Source organism: Canis aureus, chromosome 9 (assembly GCF_053574225.1).
Source record: "Canis aureus isolate CA01 chromosome 9, VMU_Caureus_v.1.0, whole genome shotgun sequence".
NCBI classification, from domain to species: domain Eukaryota; kingdom Metazoa; phylum Chordata; class Mammalia; order Carnivora; family Canidae; genus Canis; species Canis aureus.
The window spans coordinates 33445760-33465211 of NC_135619.1; the positions used below are offsets into that span (position 1 = coordinate 33445760).

At 39.7% G+C, this 19452-nt stretch overlaps 1 protein-coding gene and 1 pseudogene across 4 annotated transcripts in view; both read right to left on the minus strand.

Annotated features, from left to right (window-relative positions):
• BMP4 (bone morphogenetic protein 4) overlaps positions 1–19452 on the minus strand; it is a 185727-nt gene that overhangs the window by 91230 nt on the left and 75045 nt on the right. The gene's annotated exons all lie outside the window — the stretch shown is intronic.
• Positions 7573–9448, minus strand: LOC144320093 (dnaJ homolog subfamily A member 1 pseudogene; annotated as a pseudogene).

A 19452-nucleotide genomic window follows, 5' to 3' on the forward strand; every position in this document is an offset into this window, starting at 1 on the left:
TAGAGTGCCTGCCTTCTGCTCAGGTCATGATCTCAGGGTCCTGGGTTTGAGCCCCACATCAGGCTCCCTGCAGAGAGAGCTTGCTTCTCCCTCTCTCTCTCTGCCTGCCACTCCCCCTGCTCATGCTCTGTCAAATAAATAAAAATCTTTAAAAAAAAAAAAAAAGCTAGACAGACCATCAGTATGTTTGTATGCTATGAAAATGATTCATTACAGAAAGAAAAACTGATGAAGCAAGTGGGGAAAGGGGACAATTGCTAGAGCAGTGTTCTTGAGTGGCAAAAGGAGATGAGGTGGAATGCACAAGTAACAGGAATTAGCCTTAGATTAACATATATATCATTCATCCCCTGTAACAGGAGTGGAGGCAGAGTGTAAAGGCAAAGATGCAGACAGGTGGGTAAAGGAGGCAGCAGGATTTGGTATAAATCCTTTTCTGACCATTTCTATTTTCTCAAGAAAACAGGATGCATATTCATCAGCTATGAGTAGGATGAGGAGGAAGGTTCAGATGGTCTGAAGAAAAATAAAAAGATGTGAAAAGCTGTCTAGGAAATAAGGGAAAGACTGGAATAGAGCAATGCAACTGGACCCCTGGGCTAGCACTAAGGGCCTGCATGAGGCCAGGGGTCATCCTCTTGCTGTGTGTTTTGAGCACTGTGGTGATGAAGAAGGTGATGTCCATAGGTGTTTAAAGAGGAGGGTGGGGGGAGAGAAGCAATGTGTAGTACTTTTAAAGCAAGCTGAGTTGTCAGGATTGAAGATGCAGAAGCAAACACAGCTCCACAGTCCAAATAAAAAGTGACTGAAATCTCTAAGACAATTAGATATAATTTGAACATTCTTAGAAATAAAATCAGAGAACTTTAGAACTTAAAATGAAAATAGGGCATAGAGCACATAGTGATGTTCTTCTCTGAATCCTTCATTTTACATTTGAAAACCAAGGCCCTGGAAAATTAAATCAGTTGCTTAAGACCACATAGCTAGTTAGTGGCAAAGCCAAGTCTAGATGTCAGTCCTCCTCAATCTTATCTACTAGTCTTTCCTCCATTTCCTGGTGGGGTACAGTGAAATTTCAGGCTGGCCTTTTTCTTATTGCACATCCAGGTCCTCCTTTATCTTAATGTTTCCAAGACCTATTCCATCTTCTATCCTAAAGCCCCCCTTGCTATCTCTCGGAGTCATCTAGCACTCCCTTTCTATACCTCAGCCAAGTGTGTACTTCACTGAAGCTTTCAAACAGGTGCATTAGGCTGGTAAATAGCAGTCTTGGAAAACTACGAATTGGGATTCATCTGGGAGGAAGAAAGGGGAATCACAGGATGAGCCTGACTGAAGTCCTGCAGCTGATTTCCTTGCACTCACCAGATCCACGGTTTTCAGGTGTCAGTGATAAGGGTATGGCATTCTCTTAGTCCTCCTTTTCTTCTGTCCAGGCGGGAGCTCAAGAATTTTTCAAGCTACAAACTGTATGTGTTCGCTGAACCAACAAATGGCAAGTTACTGCATTAAGAAGAAAATGGATCTGAACCAACCAGTTTGGGGATAGCTTGCAGCCTGTGTCCCATCTGAATACCATTTGAACACAACTGGTTAAAGTTCTTCCAATGATGGCTTTTGTTATCTATAAAATTAAGACTAAACCAGAGATCAAGGAATTTCAACTGGAAGCTATATCCTGTCTCCAGTCTCCCATCTTGGTGTAATTTAAGTGAGTTACAGGCCCCTTTAAATTCACTTATTTAAAACAGATACTCATCCAAAGAGGCACTCTATAAACATTTGGCACATCTTGATGAGCACTTCAATTGCCCTTCAAAGGCAGTGGAAACAATCTCAAAACCAATTACTTATGCTCTCCTCCAAGAAGTTCATTAATTGGAACGAGGGCTCTGCCTCTGGCTGAGTGTGCCCTCTCCACTCTTTAATGTCTCACAATTGTCCCTTCTGGGGAACAGTGATATGGTTCCAGGCAATTCTTTTTAAATTTAGAAATTATTTAAATATAGAGGTAAAGGGCATTGATGGGGACCAGAAGTTAACATATGTTACAAAGGGATAAGCTATTAAATCTGTCCTCCCTTCTCTTGATTAAAACAATTAAAATATGGAAAGAAGCCCACATACCTTGGTATCTCCATAAGCTGGATGAAAGATTAGGAATAATATCCCTTAAATAAACCAAACCTTATAGTTGCTCACTTGCATGTGCCCATCCACATTACTCTTCCCCATATCTGCTTATCTCCAAATTCTAATTATTCTCATTCAGACCCCTGACCAATCTGCCAAGCAGTTCGCAACCACCCACATGTTGGTGTATGTTCTTCCTTTGGCCATTTTTCCTACCACACAAATTAGATGATGTGCTGCACTGCCCAAAGGTGTTGTTAACTGAGAGAATTTCTCTTCATCTATTCACATCCACAACCAAGCTTGGCCTTTTGCCTCCTTTGTCAGCTGGTCATAAGAGATTATGTCTGTGACCACAGGGGCAAGATGAGAGAAGAAACTATACAACAGCAGTGGATGACTCAGGAGTCTGGGCCATCTGCTCATGCAGTCTTGCTGTGTCCTATGATCCTGCTCATGCCCACTCTCAGATGTACCACTTTTATCTTATGGTGGATTGCTGCTGGGATATCCTAACTTACGACTTGGTAGGTCTGACACAACACAGGTAATGGTAGACACTTCTGGCTAGCCCTTCAAGGTTCCATGAGTAGGTGCTCCATCTCTACCAGAAATCCAAAGCATACCAGGACTTAATTTTCAATTAATATATAATTCTCCATGGTAGAGGCATGACATTGCTTCAGAACCCTAGGTATTTACATTATGATTCTCCTACTAGCACTTGCCATAAACTCCACACATCACTCCTTACTGCAGGTAATACCATAGGGTCTGCCAAATCATGCGGCCAAATAGGCAGGGTCCATTTCTTGCACTGGGCCCTACTCAAAACTAGAAACCTTTCATGTCACCATGTTCCCATTCATGGAATATGCTACATCCAGAAAATAAAAGGCCCACCTAGCATTCTTCTTCCTTGTTAGCCATAGGAGGTGAAAAATGCAACAATTTATCAAGATCAATGGATTCCTGAAACCTCTACTGATACACCAGGCTCCTGAATATTCATGAGGTTTATCTCTTACCCTTTACAGTCTATGTGCCATACCAAGTGCTTCAATGTATTTGCCACTTCATAATCATCCAGTTTGACTAACAATGTCAACAATATCATGGAATGTCCTATGGGATATCTAGAGAGTCCAGGTCTCTTCAGACTATATTATGACAGTTACCATGAGACAAAACTGAAAGTGTATACTATTGTTAATCCTATGTGAATGTAAACCGCTTCTGATCCTCCTTCCTGAGGAGGATGAAACTGAAGATGAAACAAATCCATCTGCCAGATAGTGGCTGTATGCTAGGTACTTGAGTCCATGTTAATCTGTTCTAGCAGAGATACCACATCTGGTACAGCAGCTATAATAAGGACTACTATTTGGTTGAGCTTGTGATAGTTTACCTTTATCTTCCAGGATCAGTCTGGCTTTGTAGGGGCTAGACTGGAAAACTAAAGAACAAAGATATGTAAAGACCATGACCCCTGCATCCTTTAGATCTTTAAGACTGGCACTAATCTCTACCATTCCCTGTGGTATGCAATAGTGTTTTTACTTACTGCCAGGGCTGGGAGTGGGGGTTTCAGAGGTTTCCAGTTGGTCTTCCCCCACTGCAACAGTTCTTACTAGAGGTCAAGGAACCAATATGGGGTTCAGCCAACCAACATTGGGTTCAGCCAACTACCATGTATCTCCACTCCAATTATGCACTGAAGGGTTAGGGAAATGGCACCAGGTGAGTCCAAAGTCCCAGTGGACCCACTGTGAACCGAATGTGGGCCAGGGTCCCAAGGATCACCTGGTCTTCCTATGTCACCTCTCTATAAAAGAGACAGTGATGACCTTCAGGTCGCAGCTATCAATTTCAGTTTGAATCCTGTGTTCAACAGTCTTTCAATGTCCATATGCTGCCCTTTCCTCATTGTATGGTTACTCAAAGAAATAGCTGTAGATCTCTTTGGAGAAGGACTGTTGGAATCATTATCATATATCCTTCTGCTGTGAATTTCAGATCTACACACTAGCTCAGATCTGGAAACTGGGATAAGAAGCATGACTTTATAAATTTTACATTTTTTAATATAGCATTTTTAATCATTTTGAGATAAAATTTACACAATAAAGTTCATCCATTTCAATTCCAATTCATTGCATTGTAATAAATGTAGATAGCCATATAACTGTCACCGCAATGAAAATATGGAACATTTCTATTATCCCAAAAAGTTCCCTTGTGCTCCTTGTAATCAATTCTCCCTTCCTTATTCCCAGCTCCTAGCAACCACACTTCTCTGCTTTCTGTTACTATAGCTTTGCCTTTTCTAGAGTGTCATATAAATGGAATTATGTCATACATTGTAATCTTGTGTCTCTCTCTTAACATAATGATTCCACGTTGTTGCATGTATCAGTGCCTCATCCTTTTTTATTGCAGAGTAGTGTTCTGTATATAGATATATCACAAAATGTTTACCAATTCACTGGTTGATAGGCATTTGGGTTGTTTCCAATCTGGGGTTATTATGAATATACTTTCTATGATCATTTGCAGAGAGATGTTTTTATTTCTATTTGGTAAATACTTACCAATGGGATTACTGAGTTTTTAGTTAGTACATGTTTAACTGTTGAAGAAACTGCAAACTATTTTCCAAAACGTTTGTATCATTTTACTTTTCCTGCAGCAGTTGCATGACAGTTCCAGGTGTAGCACATCTCTGACTTCATATGGTTAACCTTTTCTAAACGTTTAATATCTTAACCCTGTATCCTGGCTAATTATCATGCTTCTAATCTGTTTTCCTAAAGACTACTGGTGTTAACGACATTTTTATTGCTAATTTGCCATTAAAATACATTCTTTGCTCAAGTGTCTATACAAATTTCTTGTCCATTTTTTACACTGCATTTTTTGTCTTCTTATTGACTTGTCAAAGTACTTTATATATTTTAGATACAAATCCTTTATCAGATACATGTTTTGCAAATATTTTCTCCCAGTCTAGCTTTCTTTACACTTTCTCAACAGTATTTTTTAGAAGAGCAAGAGCTTTTCATTTGATAAAGTAAATAACAATGTTTTTATTTTGTGATTCATGATTTTTGTGTTCTATCTGAAAAATCTTTGCCTGATTTAAGGTTACACAGATTTCTTCTATTTTTTTTTTTTTTTTGTCTAGAAGTTTGGTAGTTTTTGCTTTTATAAATATAAAAGGTCTAAGATGTATTTCAAGTTAATTCTTGTACATGTTATAGGGGCCAAGTTTCATTTTAATTTTCTTTTTTTTTTTTGAGCTTTTATTTTTTTTTATTTTTTTTTTTTTATTGGTGTTCAATTTACTAACATACAGAATAACACCCAGTGCCCGTCACCCATTCACTCCCACCCCCCGCCCTCCTCCCCTTCTACCACCCCTAGTTCGTTTCCCAGAGTTAGCAGTCTTTACGTTCTGTCTCCCTTTCTGATATTTCCCACACATTTCTTCTCCCTTCCCTTATTTTCCCTTTCACTATTATTTATATTCCCCAAATGAATGAGAACATATAATGTTTGTCCTTCTCCGACTGACTTACTTCACTCAGCATAATACCCTCCAGTTCCATCCATGTTGAAGCAAATGGTGGGTATTTGTCATTTCTAATAGCTGAGTAATATTCCATTGTATACATAAACCACATCTTCTTTATCCATTCATCTTTCGTTGGACACCGAGGCTCCTTCCACAGTTTGGCTATAGTGGCCATTGCTGCTAGAAACATCGGGGTGCAGGTGTCCCGGCGTTTCATTGCATCTGTATCTTTGGGGTAAATCCCCAACAGTGCAATTGCTGGGTCGTAGGGCAGGTCTATTTTTAACTGTTTGAGGAACCTCCACACAGTTTTCCAGAGTGGCTGCACCAGTTCACATTCCCACCAACAGTGTAGGAGGGTTCCCTTTTCTCCGCATCCTCTCCAACATTTGTTGTTTCCTGCCTTGTTAATTTTCCCCATTCTCACGGGTGTGAGGTGGTATCTCATTGTAGTTTTGATTTGTATTTCCCTGATGGCAAGTGATGCAGAGCATTTTCTCATATGCATGTTGGCCATGTCTATGTCTTCCTCTGTGAGATTTCTGTTCATGTCTTTTGCCCATTTCATGATTGGATTGTTTGTTTCTTTGGTGTTGAGTTTAATAAGTTCTTTATAGATCTTGGAAACTAGCCCTTTATCTGATATGTCATTTGCAAATATCTTCTCCCATTCTGTAGGTTGTCTTTGAGTTTTGTTGACTGTATCCTTTGCTGTGCAAAAGCTTCTTATCTTGATGAAGTCCCAATAGTTCATTTTTGCTTTTGTTTCTTTTGCCTTCGTGGATGTATCTTGCAAGAAGTTACTATGGCCGAGTTCAAAAAGGGTGTTGCCTGTGTTCTTCTCTAGGATTTTGATGGAATCTTGTCTCACATTTAGATCTTTCATCCATTTTGAGTTTATCTTTGTGTATGGTGAAAGAGAGTGGTCTAGTTTCATTCTTCTGCATGTGGATGTCCAATTTTCCCAGCACCATTTATTGAAGAGACTGTCTTTCTTCCAATGGATAGTCTTTCCTCCTTTATCGAATATTAGTTGCCCATAAAGTTCAGGGTCCACTTCTGGATTCTCTATTCTGTTCCACTGATCTATGCGTCTGTTTTTGTGCCAGTACCACACTGTCTTGATGACCACAGCTTTGTAGTACAACCTGAAATCTGGCATTGTGATGCCCCCAGATATGGTTTTCTTTTTTAAAATTCCCCTGGCTATTCGGGGTCTTTTCTGATTCCACACAAATCTTAAAATAATTTGTTCTAACTCTCTGAAGAAAGTCCATGGTATTTTGATAGGGATTGCATTAAACGTGTATATTGCCCTGGGTAACATTGACATTTTCACAATATTAATTCTGCCAATCCATGAGCATGGAATATTTTTCCATCTCTTTGTGTCTTCCTCAATTTCTTTCAGAAGTGTTCTATAGTTTTGAGGGTATAGATCCTTTACATCTTTGGTGAGGTTTATTCCTAGGTATCTTATGCTTTTGGGTGCAATTGTAAATGGGATTGACTCCTTAATTTCTCTTTCTTCAGTCTCATTGTTAGTGTATAGAAATGCCACTGACTTCTGGGCATTGATTTTGTATCCTGCCACGCTACCGAATTGCTGTATGAGTTCTAGCAATCTTGGGGTGGAGACTTTTGGGTTTTCTATGTAGAGTATCGTGTCATCGGCGAAGAGAGAGAGTTTGACTTCTTCTTTGCCAATGTGAATGCCTTTAATGTCTTTTTGTTGTCTGATTGCTGAGGCTAGGACTTCCAGTACTATGTTGAATAGCAGTGGTGAGAGTGGACATCCCTGTCTTGTTCCTGATCTTAGGGGAAAGGCTCCCAGTGCTTCCCCATTGATTTTTGAGCTTTTATATTTGAGTTTATTCTTCATTTAACTTTTAAAACACTACTATAGTTGAATATTAAAACAAAAACACTAGCAAGTAGTGAGCTATGATTATAGTCCTTCACTCATCCACTACTGCATATAAAATGCCAGCAGCAGTGTTATTCATTGGCCCCATTAAGAGGTCTGACACTGAACACCACCCCTGGGATGATGTTCATCATCCTCATATGCTTCCCCATTGTAATGGCGCCATCTTTCCTGATTGGGATCAAAGTCCACCAGTTCTACCTGGTCCATTTCATCAGTCTCTTCTACTTCCTTCCTTTCAGGTAGGAGTTTTTCCAGCAAAGAAAGTTTATCAGGAGAGAGAAAGCCATTCTCGGGGAAGTATACCTTAAACTCGATGATTAGGTGACCCTTCTTATATGGTCTACGATAAATTGGCATGCCTTCATTTAGCACACACTTGATATCCCCATGCTTGGCAGTCTGACCTGGATGAGAGGTGATGATGATGGTTCGGTTGTCAAAAGTAGATATTGGCTTTTGAAAGCCACACAGGGCTTCAACCAGCTGTATATCCATACACATGAAAAGATATTCTCCTCATCGAGTAAAAACAGCATGGTCCTTCTGATCTAAAACAATGATAATATCTCCTGGTTCCAGTCCTGGTTCTTGGTCTCCCTCACCATGGAATGTTATCTTCTGGCCATCTTTCATGCCTTTGTCAATATGCACTTCTAGAATCTTCTCTCGAACTATCTTCCTTCCGTTGCAGCTTTTACATCTATTTTTAGGACTGATCCCTTCCCCATCGCCCTGGCACTCCATGCACACAGATTGAATTTGCTGAACCATTCCAGGTCCTATCTGATGAATTCTTATTTGCATTCCAGTACTTCGGCAATTGGGACAACATTCGACTGCTCCTTTCTTACCACCTCGGCCTTCACATTTATCGCAAATCAATTCTTTTGCAGAGCTAGTTCTCTTGTTGTGCCATTATATAAATCTTCTAAGGTTACTGAGAGCTGATGCACATTTTTACCTCTCTGTTCTCTCTGCATCCTGCCTCCTCCTCCAAAAAACATATCAAAGATGTCCATGGGCGAGCCAAAACCACCACCAACTCCACCTTCTTTAATTGCCTGTTCTCCTCCTTTGTCATATAATTCCCTTTTCTTTGCATCAGAGAGCACTTCATAAGCTTGATAAATCTGTTTAAACTTCTCTTCTTCATTTGGATTCTTATCAGGATGGTACTTCAAGGCCAGTTTCCTGTAAGCCTTTTTCAATTCCTCCTGGGTGGCACTGGGTTTGACCCCCAAAACATCATAGTAAGTGGTTTCTTTCACCATTTTCTACAGCCGGTGAGAGGGCCGAGGCCGGTGTGGGGGAGCAGGAAGGAGCGCGTTGCTGGGGGCAGCTTGGGCAGCTGCCGCTCCTCCACGTCTCACGGAGCATTCTGGAAAGTTCCCTCATTTTAATTTTCTTACGGCTATTCAATTGCTTCAGCATCATTTCTTTAAAAACGATTGTGACTTTTTATTGAGATGGCTACCCTCAATTTTCTGATTCTCTACCTTTTATTTGTTTTAATTGTGTACATTGAGCAACACACTTTTTAACTGCCCAGTGACCCCTAAGTGATGCTTTGTCTATTCATCATCTCCTTAGTCTTCCATAGGTCAGTTTCCTTTGGCAGACAATTGTTATGAAATTGTACTCACCTGTTTCTGACAGGTAAGTACCACCACACTGGTCTCAATTTGTCTAAGGGCTCTATGCTCCCCACTGCTATTAGTGAGCCCCATTCTGGAATGACAACTCTACTGTCAGACCTTGTCTATGAAGGACAATTACCACTGAGCTCAATGGCTGGGATCCTTTCACCAGCATAATACATCTCACTTTGGTGTATGGAGGGCTTTTTTGGCCATTTTATGTAACGCAGTTTCCTGGTGGGTTTTCAGCTTTATGTAACATATCTATTCTAAAATAACCCTACTCCAAACCACTAATCATTTCTTTTTTCTACTCCATTTAGTGAGGCCATCATTCTCCAAGCTTCCAAGAGCTAAACTAATAACATGTTAGCACCATTTCCTAGAATCCTTGCCAGAGCTTTAAATCCTGTATCATGAGTACTCTCATATTGATAAGCTCTCCTCCAACTTTTTGTTCTACTCCCACCTCCTTTCCACCACTTTGATCCAACATCCTCAGGATCTACTCCCAGGCAACTCTCCTGGCTCCTGGACTAATCAATACATGTCGATTGAGTTCCTACAGATGTTGCCTTCCTTAGCAAGCCCAATACTTTCCTGGCTGGACTGGACTGTGACCTAATCATAATTATAATCTAGTAGCCTACAGTGGAGGGAGGAATAGATCCTGAGGCAGATACAAATCTTTTCAGACAGAGATCTCTGCCTCAGCTATAAGCAATGGGATGGTTCTAAGCTTAACAGAACAGGGTAGGCCACTTTTGCAGACCCAGAGGGCTCAAGGGGACCTCCATTTTCAAGATTCTCAAGTGTGTCAACATTGTAATAGACTTTGGTGCAGAAGTCTACTACAGAATACTCTCAATGACAATCCCTCAAGGGGAGTGAGGATTGGACAGAGAAAGAATTGGAACCTCAAGAGCCTTAGCAAATACTGTAGGAGTGCTCTGAGCTGGGATAGCCCTTGAGAGATGTACTAGACTCAGGCTAGGGTTCTGGACACTGTGTCCCCCTCACTGACCAGTTATTGAATGCAGGCTGCCCCTATTTGGGGTGTAACTTAAAGTGAGGCCTCTGCATTAATTTGCTGGGACTGTTACAACACAATACCCGAATAGATGGCTTGAACAGGACAAATTTATTTTCCCATATTCTGGAAACTAGAAGTCTAATATCAAAGGGCTGGTAGGGTTGCTTTCTCCTGAGGCCCCTCTCCTTGGCTTCTATATGGTTGCCCTCCTGTTGTCTCTACACAGCACCCTCAGGATCCAGGCCCACACAACTCTTCTGTCCTCTGTGTATGCACACCTGTGCTGTCTCTCTCTATATTCTAATCTCTGTTGATAAAAACACCAGTCAGAGTGCATTAGAGCCCACCCTCATGGCCTGATTTTAACTTCACTACCTCTTATTACAGCCCTATCTCTAAATACAATCACATTCTGAGGTTATGGGGGGGGGGGGGTAAGGTTTCAATATTTAAATTTGAGGAGACACAATTCAGTCCATAACAAGTTCCTTTCAGCCAAGGGCAACTTCTGGAGACAGATTTAGCTCTGAGCTATCATCAGTTAACACTGCTGGCACCTGGAGGAATTAGTGTCTTCATCTTTAAGGGAAGATCTGGGAGAAGCACCACAGCATCCACTACAGTGATGATATTAATATCTCTAATAAGAATATAAAACAAAACTAGCTAACACCCTTTGGGCATTATATTGTGCCAGGCCCAGGACTGTTTCTTCACATGTCTTATCCTATTTAATCCTAACCTTAAAAAAAATGCTCTCTCTTCCCTGAAATTGCCATAGTACAAATAAGCACCTCAAAATCTCTAGAAAACAGCACTCTATATAGCAAGTCTCCCTTTTTAATATCCTACTGCATATCACTTGCCCCTTCCTGAACTATATTCAAGAAACAGATGTTGAATTTAACTCACCATTTTGCTAGAGAGGGGATACCTCTATGTTAGGATTTGCATTCCTCTACAATATATAGACAGAACCAGTGACTCCATTTCAGTAATTCTGGTGGCCAGAGAAGCAGTATTTACCTGAGTGAGTTCCCATGAAATAGAGTTGAAAAACAATGACAGATAATGCTGGGGAAATGTGCTTTGCATAGTTCAGGGGTTATCAAGCCATGCTAGGAGGAGTATTTTTCAATTAATTAATGTGGCAGGGTCATATCAGTCCCATCTAGACTCTAACATATATTATAGAGGTCCTAAGAACTCCTTCTGGCAGCCTTTGGTCCAGTTCTATATTCCATAGTGGTTACCTACTCATTCTTCAGATTTTCACTGAACACCTACTATGTGTGAGACACTGGTTGGCTTTGAGATACAAAGTAGTAGACAAAATATTCACAGGCTCTGTCCTCATGCAGTTTACAGTCGTTTAACCACCAAGCAGGACCCATACAGGTTTCTTGTTGGTCTCAAGGTTTCAACTAAAGTCAAAATAGAGATTATAAAGTCAAACCTAAAATATTACCTAATTAGAAATTCAACAGATTCTCATGTTATTATCTGTTCTAATATACCATGTTCTAAGAACCTAGAAGGTCTTACTGGTCGATCTCTACCACCATCCATTTCAGAACATGACTAGGCATCTACACCATATAGATGACCATTTTTTTCTAGAGGGTGTTAAGACTTATGGATGGTGGCTAATTTGACAAGCTACATCCAGATGGTTTAAACTCAATCAACACACTAGCGGAAATGATCATGTCTGGCAATCTAGGTGTTGCAAGCAACAAGCTAAAACAGAAGGTGGTGGAGGAATAGAAGTATTCTGAGATATTTTCAGAAACCACAGACCACAGTCAATAACAATGAGAGCAATAATAGCAAAAAAAAAAAAAAAGGTCATAATCATTAATTGAGCCGTGTACTAAACAAACATAAAATACTTCATTACTTTATCTAATTAATACAGTAACTATGAGTGAAGTAGGTGTCATTTTCTCATCTTTATAAGTAAGGAGAGGTAAGGCATAGAAATATTAAATTATCTTCCTGATTCATGAAGTAGAAGTGGCATATTGTGCATTTAAACACAAACTCATCTGCCTCTTAAAAGCTAGGTTCTTTTCCACAGTATCATAATCACTCCCCAAATTATAGTGTTCTTCCCTATGAAATAATCTTTCAATATTACTACCAATTCTTGGTTATTTCCAAGGGAAAACAAATGAATTTGGAAAGTTAGGGTAAGTTATATAGAATGTTTAACATTTCTTTATAGCATTTCCAGATCAGAATTGATTTCAGACAGCAATACCTTTTTTCTAGCCAATGTTACTTTGTGACTAACTCCTAGTATATGAAGATAATGTGGTAGCTATCTTACAAACCAATGGTACAATTTCATTATAAAATGCACTTTATCATGCATAAATAGAGTAGTATCACCCGGAGTGTTAAAATAAGCTAACTGCTGTAACAAACAATTCCAAATCTCAGTGGTTTAATATAGTACAAGTTTATTTCTTACTCATGCAAATTTTTACAAGGATATTCCTTGATGGACATCTCTCCTAAGCACCTATTCCCCAGGTGATGACTCAAGTGTGCAGTCTACTTTAACTTTGTGAAGGTGCCACAAAAGGCAATGTGGACAAGGCACACAGAATGCTTAACTACCTTAGTCTGGTGGCCAGAAATTGTCACATAAGTACAGTAAAATTCAAAGGAGCTAGGAAATGGAGTTCCCTAGGTTGCTAAGCTGTAGCTTAGTCCAAACTCTACAGTGTTCTACATTGTAGAAGGAGGTCCCATGCCTTTGGGTGGTCAGGTAGCTCTTTCTCCCACAGCTGGTGTCAGCTAGTTTGGGCTTGTGAAAAGCTCATAAAAAGCAAGATTTCTCAAATAGTTTCTTTACTGGATACTACTGCTATATCTAGTTGTGATACAAATCAATATGTTGTTCATGCATTTGACAGGATGAATTAATCAACCTATAGTGGGTTGAATGGTGTCCCCTCCCCCAATGTGTCTACTTGGAACCTGTGAATGTGGCCTTACTTGAAAAGGGTCTTTACAGATACAATTGAGTTAATAATCTTGAGATGAGATCATCCTGGATTAACTGAGTGGACCCTAACTCCAATGACACCTGTTATTATAAGACGTAGATGAAAAGAAAAGAAGGCCATGTGAAAATGAAGGTAGAAATTGGAGTAATGCCACTATAAGCCAAAGAATGCCTGGAGCTACTACAAACTAGAAGAGGCAAGAAAAAAATAAAAAAGAAGAAAAGAAAGAAAAAGAAAAGAAAAGAAAAGAAAAGAAAAGGAAAAGAAAAGAAAAGAAAAGAAAGAAAATAAAGAAAAGAAAAGAAAAGAAAAGAAAAGAAAAGAAAAGAAAAGAAAAGAAAAGAAAAGAAAAGAAAAGAAGAAAAGAATCGTCTCCTAAAGCCTTCAGAAAAAAACATGGCCTTGTGGACATCTTAATTTTGGACTTCTGGCCTAGGGAATAAATTTCTGTTAAGCTTCCAAGTTTGTGGCCATTTGTTAAGGTAACTCCAAAATATTAATACACAGCCTAAAGACATGTGTAATGAACCAAAACTGTATCCCCTTAAATTCATATGTTGAGGCCTTAACTGAATAGGATTAGTAACCTTCTAAGAAGAAAAAGAGATACCAGGGATACAGGTGCTCAGAGAAAATGCCATAGGAGGAAACAGCAGGAAGACACCAACTGCAAGACAAGGAGAAGGACCTTAGGAGAGACCAAACCTACTAATATTTTGATCTAGACTTTCAGCCTCCAGAACTGTAAGAAATAAATGTCTGTTACTTAAGCTACCCAGACTGTGGTATTTTATTATAGTAGCCCTAGTAGGTTAACAAAAGGTATGACAGAGAGACTTTCTACAGGTAAGACTTCCAATGAAAGAGCCAGAAGGCCCAGGGTGTTAGCATTTGGTGGAGTACTTCTAATTTAATAAGCAAACAGATACAGCCATAAGCCAAAAGCATGTGTGGTGTAGGCTTCTCACTTATGACAAATGCTTAGCATAGTGCCTTCTGCAGGGTAAACATTATTTCCTCAATCGTAACACAAACTGTTAATTTTTCATTTCTGATACAGGATATATACAATCAATAAAAAATTTTCCTTAAAACCTATCTTTAAATATGGTTTTTCTTACAATTGATGCCATCTTAGAATGAAGGAAATAAAGCATATACAAGCAGGATATTAAGCGCTTTGCATGCTGCATCTCATTTTAATACCCCCAACTAACACCCCAAGGTACTGTCAGTGGAGTGCTGGCAATGGCTTGCACCAGCTCAGGAGTAACTGATTGTGCCGACCTTGGCCAACTCCAGCGGGCGACCTGAAACCAACCACAGTGAGAGTATTTACACCACGGAAATTGGCTATTACCAACATACCACTGGACTGGGCACTATTATTATTCCTACCATATCCATGAGGAAAGAGAGAGGCTCGGTAACTTGTTGTGGCTAGTACAAAGTAGCAGATCTCAGATTTTAGCTGGGGTTTAGCCTGTTCTCACAGCACAGGTTCTCAATGCTTGCCCTAGGCTGTCACCCACTTGAATGGTATTTAACAGAAAGCCATATCTGCAGTGGTAATTCTAGAACTTCTTAAGTCCCATAATAGCAGTTGGGTCTCCTTTGTCCAATTACTTCAATTTTGCAGATTATATTGGTCCCCTACCATCTGGCACACATGACAAAAAGTAAAGCCATTACTACATAAAAAGGGAATGAATTTGCCAAATTACACTGCATCTGATTGTCACAGCATTAAAACCAATTCATAAGACGTTATTGAGATACTTCATAATAGTACCAGAGGTTCACCACTACTAAAACTTGATAACTTAACCCAAGAACCTTGATTAAGGTTATATAATACATACAATACATAATCCTCTGTAATGTCCCCTTTAACTGAGATATTTCTCATCATGTTCCTATACAATTTAGATTATGGTTGTTATTCAGGAATGTGTAAACTAAGAACTGGGGAGGGAACTATCTACCCTTTTTCTGGTGGTGGGGACAGGATGTAATCTAATTTTATTTCTACTTCTAAAGATCAGCAAGTTTACAACTGTAAGCAAGGCAGGAATTTAGCCTCACTTAAGAGGCCTACAACTACTGATTTTGACTAAGAACTAAGAAAAAAAGCTGCTTTGAGGAGATTTAAGAATTTTTTTAAGAGATTTAAAAAAAAAAAAAAAACAAGACCAGAAAATAGACTGAATGTATTTTTCTTGCAGCTCACAAATATTCACAATTTCATGAGTATTTACAAAGAAAGGAAAAGAAAAAAAAGACTCATTTTCTCAGTTCCCAGCCACTCATTCACTTTCATGAATGTAAGAAAAAGCAATTGACTCTTTAAAAACAAGAGAAAGAAAGAAAAGGCAAAATCTGGAACACTGTGAGTGTCCCCTCATGAAAACTCCTCAGCTTCTAGATTGTTTTCTAATCTCTGGTGGTAGAGCAGAGGCAAAACACTGTACTTATACACCTTTTCCTTTTTTTTTTTTTTTTTTAATAATAATTTAAGCACGCTAGTAAGTGGGATAAATGGGGGAAATACTGCTTGTCACCATACAGAGAACTAAAACTAATGCTAGAAACAGGACAGAGCGCTGAGGGTCATCAGCACTTCTGGCCAATTACCCATCTTTTCCTCACTCCACATTCTTAAAGGTTTCTTGAAATGAAAACAAAGGAATCCAACCAAAACCAACATTTTGATGAGTAAAGTGTAAATGAATGAGAAACAGATGGGCTTGGTTTTCCCAGGGGTCTATAAATGAAGGGCAAGGTGCTTGGGGGCAAAATGCATGTGGGGTTTCTCTGGCAAATCTTTTACACTGTTAACAAGCCCAAAATGCAGCCAAAGTTCTCAAACTGGCCTATCCACATATTGGCATGACTCAATGAAAAGGATCTTGGTGCCAAAGGAGCAGCCTTTGGAGACCCCCAGGACATTGTTCAGCACCTCACAAATCATATTTTATAGGTGCCAAAGGCAGCTGCAAATCTCACATGTGCGGCCAGAAGTTTTCATTCAAGAACCCAGCAATTTTGGCTTTGATCAGAAACCACAGATTGGTGTAAACATTTCTCTTGCCACGTTTTATGATATTTACGCTTTGCATGGATCCTCTTGGTTCCATTGATAACAAAGTGTTCGGCAGGCATCTGCTCAGGAGTCTTCCCCACCTCAGCCTTCAGGTGGAGAAACAGCTTAAGGGCAGGGAGAATGATGTAGCAAAGGTCAGCCCTAAATCAGAGGGAGTGAGTTCTTTGTGCATCCAGGCCAAACCTCTCTCTCTCTCTTTGGGATTAGAGTGTCTCCCCGCTGTCTTCAAATCATGTATATATCAAGTTACAGCTCAGAAAGAATGCATTTTTAGTTTTTCAATGGGGAGGGGGAGGAGTGTAGGCCCCAAACCACAGATTATTTGAAAACCATCCAAGCTGACTTTGAGATTTTTGAAAATAATTTATTTGGCAATTCCAAGAGCCAGATTGGCCATTTGGCCAAGGTAACATGCCCTTCAGTGCAAAGACTACAATTAATGGGCCACATCATTCTCTGCTCTCAAGCAACAGAAGCGGCCAGCTGCTGGAGAACGCTGTGCGGTCTTCCAGTGTAAACGCCACTGATATCATCACCATCAGAAGGTCATAAAACTGATTGATTATAAACACAGCTCTCATTTGTTTACAGCTTACATTTTTGGGTTCGGAGTAATTAGCACATTAGCCATCTCTCAGGGTGAGGGCTCGCAGGTGCTGGAAGAGAGAGGCTTCCAAGCAAGGAAAGGATCACAAAGCCTTCCACAGGGCAATCACTGGCCTTTACGAGAACCAGACTGGGAAATGCTGATTCTGCTGCGTGAGGGGTAGTGGCTAACACCCACGTGGGGTCACGTGTGTAGGAGGACATTCGACTCCCGCAGTAATTTCTTCCAACACAAGGTAAGGTTGGAAAAATCCAAGACATGTCAGCAATGTGCAGGAGATGTCCTCTGTGAGGAGCCTGCAGCTGCTGAAGCCTTTTAAGATTCCTTTTCTTTCTCTCAGGCCAACAAAGGCAGATAAAGATCACCCTTGCTAGTGGTGACTGGTACTTAGTTTCTTTTCCTTATAGTTAAAATAAACTCTTTAGTCTTATAAAGATGTTGCTTCTCAGACATCCGCCTAAGGAAAGCAGCTGGCTCAGCTGTCTTCCCTGGATGTGATTCTCGTCCCCAATCCTGCCCTTTCCAGTCTTTCTCTCAGCCTTCCCATCAGGGCAGGTTTTATTTGAACAGTTGGATCTATCAAATTGGTGCAAATTGTCTAATTAGTGACTCAGGCCGCTTGGGTAAGTGAGTTTTCCATATCAGCTTCTGCAGGAACTCCAGAGAGCCTCAGAAGCATCCTGATTAAAGGGGTATCCTTCTTAAAAGACACATGCACATGCTCACAATTTGGATTGTTAGACTGATCAGAGGACCAGCCTTTAAAAAAAAAAAAACTGTTTTATCCAGTGTGAAATCTTTCATCCAGTATGTGATTCTTTCCGCATCTTATGTGATGAACCATTAATGGGTCAAAGGCTCTGGAGCTGGTTATGGAATATTAAAGATTGCTCATCATGGACCACACTCATAGTCAGCAATTTGAATTCTATTCTCCATTCATAATATTATTTGAATAATTAACAATCATATTGCTTTTTACAGTTTTCAAAGTTCCTTCACTTAGATGATCTCCTTTGATCTTCACAGCAATGACAGGAGGTTAGGCAACATCATGGCATCTGCATTTCATAGATTAGGAACCAGGCTCAGGAAGATTAACTGACCTAACCCAGATCACAAAAGCTACTAAGTGGTAAATCTTTTCATTTGAAATTTATTTTCCTTGCCTCGTATCACACTATTTGTGGGAGTTTTAATATGAGGATATTCCTCTGAAGCCATTAGTTTTGTCTGTTTTCCAAACTTTAGCCACTAGAATAGAAGGGTTGGCAGCTAGTTTCTCTGTGGTGCACGGAAGTAGCTGCAAATAATAATCAAGTGATTCTTAGCTATTTCAACTATCTGTAAATATCCAGTGAAAACACTAATGCCTCACTTGCCTCACTGAATTAAGGCCCAACATATTTTGCACTTCAATGTTTCCATTACATATTGCTTTTCCCTTGATTTTTAAAAGATCTATTCTACACTTTCTTGACATTTCATTGACATTAGTTGCTACAGTAATTGCTTGGAAGTTTGTTCTAAAATTTTGATATTCGTGAAACTTCAAGGGCAAATAAATGACAGATTAATTAATCAGTAATCCAGATATGTTTGTTCTCTTCTCATAAGAAAACACTAAGAATTAAAGAATATGATTTGGGATGATTTCTCCTATTGGGATTATTTCCATACCAAGCAAATGAAGTAAAGATGGGTTTTGATTAATTCAATCATTCATCTTATTCTTATTGAGCTTCTATCACATGATGAGCACTGTGCTAGGTTCTAGGGATGTTAGAGATTCTAGCCTAATAGGGAACCTTCCTTGGGGGACCCTCATTTACCTGCCAAGTCTGAGTTAGAAGCCCCTTTGCTTCCATAATTCCAAGTACTTCCTCACATTATCACACTGAATAATAACCGCCAATTAACCTGATATTAGCTACCTTTCTATCTATCTTGCTCTTGCTTATGTCCCTGGTCCCTAGCCCCCTGACTGACATCTAGTAGGGTCAATAAATATTTGAATGAATAAATGGAAACTTATTTCATGCTAGGGTAAAAACCCAAGTCAGAAAAGAAAACTGTACTCTAGTATATTGCTTACTAGGATGCCTTTAGAAGTGCCCCCTTGTGAAAACTGATTTTCAGTGTTTGTCAGGACACACAGAAGAGACTTTGTACTTGGGCAAAGTAGGTACCATTACAACTCATTGACTCTGCCTTTTCTTTTAATATTTCTCCACCCCATTTATCCCTCTCTTCTCCTTAGGATCTCTCTACTTCTTCAGCCATTACTGTCTTTAGCTACCTTTCACCTACTGCCTAATATCCAAGATAGTAACTTTATCTTCTGGCCTTCACATGCCATCATTCATTACCTTTTTAATTTCTTTTCACATTTCATTTTAACTTTAGGAGAGTTCA